This window comes from Patagioenas fasciata, chromosome 8 (assembly GCF_037038585.1).
Source record: "Patagioenas fasciata isolate bPatFas1 chromosome 8, bPatFas1.hap1, whole genome shotgun sequence".
NCBI lineage: Eukaryota > Metazoa > Chordata > Aves > Columbiformes > Columbidae > Patagioenas > Patagioenas fasciata.
Window position 1 is genome coordinate 39175846 of NC_092527.1, and position 4484 is coordinate 39180329.

The window sequence follows — 4484 nt, forward strand, 5'->3', positions numbered from 1 at the left end:
GGTAGTTGAAAAGCCAGCTTTCTTTGTAAATGACAGATGGCACTTGGTTGTAAAGGGTGAGGGGAGGCGTCCATTAGCACTACTTCTTATGCTGAATTCTTTGTTTTAATTATGTAAATGCACTCAGACATCACAGCATAGATGCAGGCTTATGATAGAAACTATTATATCTTCATTATTTCACTAACGTTCATCTTCACTCTTTAAGATATTAAAAAGGATGAGTCAGAAGCACTTTATAGGAATGCAGACATAAGCATAACAAAAGGAAATGGCCCTGGTGAGACCCAGCATATCACACATTGTGCTGCCTTCAGTTTGCACATGAAATTTTCATATGTGCTCTAGTGTTGATAGGTGACACTGGAGCACATAGGCATAAACTTTTTAAAATCCCATGTGCAGTTTAAGGAAGTCACTAGCAGCGTTATGTGATGTCACACATACCTTCTGAGTGACTCAGGAGAGACTTCAGTGTTTTTACTAAGAGTATTTTTGAGGGCCCTCTGGATTCACCAAGGCAAGGTCAGGTTGCACCGCCACAGCTCCATGTGTCAAGATACGCAGCTCCCAGGTGCTGTTCACACAACCTGTGAGCAGGACTCAAAGCTCCTTTATCCCTTCCCCTCCCCAACACACTCCCCCAGCCCCTGTACGCATCCTCTTGTTTGTATAGCATGGCATTTCAGGCCCAAATATGCTTCCCTTGGGCTTACATCAAAGCTTTATGATGACACATACAACATCCACGGTTCTCCTGCTAGTCCTGCCTGTGAGAGCTAACCACAGCTCTAGTCGGGATTTTGGGAAGGGGAGATCCCATCTTTCTTCTTTGTGAGTTCACATCTTTATGTTTGGCATTTTCATTTGACCCATGATCCTTTGGGCAAGAAGGTTGGGATTTTTTTTTTCCTTTCAATGAACTTTTGGGTCATCTTTAAAGACAAATTAATTCATCAAATTTTAAATCAGAGGCTGTGTTCAACAGGTCTCAAGGCACAGTAAATGGATCATTACTCATAGAATCATAGAATCATGTAATTATAGAATAGTTTGGGTTGGAAGGGACCTTCAAAGGTCATCTAGTCCAGCCCTCATGCAATAAGTAGGTCAGTGTGACTTGTGCAGCAGACCATCCTTCCATCATGTTCTGACTTTCTACACTGTTCAATACTGATGGTGGTGTCTCCATGAATTTCAGTCTCTGACCACCCCTCCCCTCACGAAATTCAGCTACAAGGTAACTGAATTGTGGTGAGCAAACCACATCTGCAGAGGATGAGGGTGACAATGAAGAGGAGGATGAGGAGAACTGAACCCCCAGGTGCAGGGATTCATGAGCTCCAAGAAGAGGTAGGAAGACCAGAGATGCAGCAAGGGGCTCATCTCTGGCCAGGTCACATGTGTCCCCCAGCAGCTGCTGCTCCACAGGTGAGTTTAGCCATCAGGACTCTATGCTGGCTCCACATCTGCTTTCCCATGGTGCCTCCTCCATGCCAAACACCATCCATGGCCATCGGCACTCTGTTGTGCATGTTTATACAGCCAAGCTGCGAGGAGGCTTGAGAATAATGGACACTTCAGTGTCAATCCCAGATTATGTTTAATGAGGTTCCTGCTGTAAAACAATTTTCAGAGGTGGGTTACAGGACAGTTCAATGTTTGTGTACAGTCCTCTAACAGAAGGCCTCAAATCAATAAAAGAAACAATTCACTACTCACCATATAAAAATACAAATGTCAATTTAGCCCTTGAGTAAGCCCTTGAAATTCTATGTGAATTAATTGTTTAAGATCCTCTTATTGCCTGCACCTTCCATAATTTCAACCACTTATAATACTGATTTCATAAAGTCATCATCATTATTGTCACAGGTTTTCTGCCTAACAAAAAAGAGCAATGCCCTCTCACTGATTACCCCTTATCACTGGCCCTGATTTTCCACAAAAAGCATAATCCCAGTTAGTTGAGGAGGGCAGTGCAAGTGGACACTGGTCTGTCAGAACTGCAGGAGGAGTGCAAAGGAAAATCAGCAGAACGGCTCATGTCTTGCAGCCAAAGTCAGTGGCCTAACAAACCTGGCTTCTCAGGTATCACAAAGAAATCCAGGAGATTAAAGACCAAGAAGGATATGAGTATTTTCTGTAAAAAATCATCTGGGTATAAATAGAATTATCTGAATGGAAGGGTAGCACAAGATCAAATGAAGATAGATATATATATATATAGCTATATGAATATATATATATATATATGTAGGTCTTGAATACATTTAAGTGTAGAATTAGAAAGTCTCTAATCACTGAACTGCATTTCAGAAACCCTCCATCAAACACAGTGGTGGAAGAAGAAACCTAAACTGTTTTAAGATGGATCTTGGCAGCTTTCTGGGTGGGATTTGGTAATGGAACAGAAGGAATCCTCAAGTTAGAAATTAAAGGCTTTGAAAACTGGTTTTCCCTACAAGGAGCTGAAAGGAGGGTGGTTGAGTAGCTGTTCATGGATTTTGATTGAACTGTAGTTAGCCTATTAGTTAATTCTGTTCTTCTAACCACTGGTTACTAGAAAGACCACAAGGACTCTTTGACTTGGAGGGGGCTTGCTCACCTTCGTCCAAATCAGATGGTCAAAGCCATCAAATATGAAATGGACATCTCACACCACAACTTCTCAGCTATTGCAGGCATCCTGGGACATTCTTATTGGCCTTGGTATGTTTGAATTCTAGTGGCTTTAATTTTTTTTTGTACTAATCATAATGATTTATTTCATAGGCCCTTAAAACACTCATAGAAAGTGAAATTTCCAGTTCTTTCCTGTAGGTGAAATTGCTTGCAGCAGACTGCCCACTGAAAGACGAATGTTTGAATTATATCAATTTTATGATGTCTTTTATTTAAAGGGGTCCTTCATTTTCATTTGGCTTCCACAGATTTTACTATTACACTGATCTTGCAAGAAATAAGCAGCATTTGCAGGACCTCAGAATTTTAATTATCTTCTGCTCTATAGTCAAGACTATCCCAGGATAGAACAAATCCAGAGGGAAAAGATACAAAGAAAGAGAAGAACCATTACATTACCCCAAAAAAAGAAAAAAAAAAAGAGAGAAGATACTGTAGCCATTATTATTTTATTCTGCAGAACTGTACCACTATGTCAATAAGTTTCTGGGAAAGGACTTGGCAAATCTGAAATGAATTCCAGGCCTCAGCTAATGAAAAAAGGCTGCAGGATCATTTGCTTAAGGGAAATAAAAGAAAAAGTTGCTCAGAATAATTTGTTTTTCAAAAAGCTCCAGAGAAGTCAGACCTGAAGACTATTTACAGAATTTCCATAAGACTTCGTACAGGTTGCTCCTTTCAGCTCCCAACCCTTTTCACAATCTCAAGTCATTAAACTTTTGAAAAGAACAGGCTTTTACTTATTTTGAGAGTTTGCACTCTTCAAGTTTGACAAAGATGAAACCATAATGTAAATTACAAACTGCATATATAAAGCCCACAACTCACTGACATCACTTAACTAGTGTATTTTAAGAAGATAAAATATCATTAGAACATTTATTATCTTCCAGGATCTTAAATTGCCTACAGTTTATTTGTTTAACATATAACTAAATTAAGTTGTACTTTGCTGCAATCAAAACAGTGAAAGCATTTGAAAGTGGGACAGAAGAAGGTCAGTGTTGGAAGATGAACATTTAAGAGTAGAAGCATTGTACTATATACCCTGCCATTGAAAATCTGTTGAAAGTCTGTTTTCAGAACTCAGTATGGGAAGAATTGACCTTGAGGTGCACAAAAGGGTTAAGGAAAACATGAAAACTGATAAAAGTTTGTCTCTGATCGTGCATGTGCATAACTGGTAATTTTGCATTCTCCTGCTTTAATCCGTATTTACTTCATTTACATTCAAGGGTTCCTTCTTGTACTCTTACTGCCAATTTCAATCTGCTAATGCAATTCATACAAATACTTTATTGCTTTTTTCTGGATCATATGAAGGCCAGTGACTTGAACCCTTTAGGATTTATGTGTGTGTTCCTAGAAGACTTCAGAGATGTGCAATGGCTGATAAGATAGCTGTCATTTTCACTTCTAATAAAAGGGGGTTTGCTTTCAAAGTACGTTTTCATTTTCACAACAGAGGCTTATTTTGGCTCTTGAGTTTTGAACACAACATGCCAGAAGCCCTGTGTTTTCATAATAGCAGTTAAAAAAAAGCATACATCTTTAAACATTTTTCAGCAACCAAGTGTGAAAAGTTGAAGGAATCTGTTAACATATTGATTGCTTTGAGCACTGCTTTAAATTAGCTTTCTGTTCCTCTCCATATGGTTTTCCATTAAATTTAAATAAATTAAAGTTCAATTATCTGGAAGAGAGGTGCAGAGTCCTCCTCAAGCTGTTGGATGAATTACTACCCAGCCTTCTCTGTCAAGGAATTAATCAGGACATCTGCCTTTGGGTATTGCGGATGC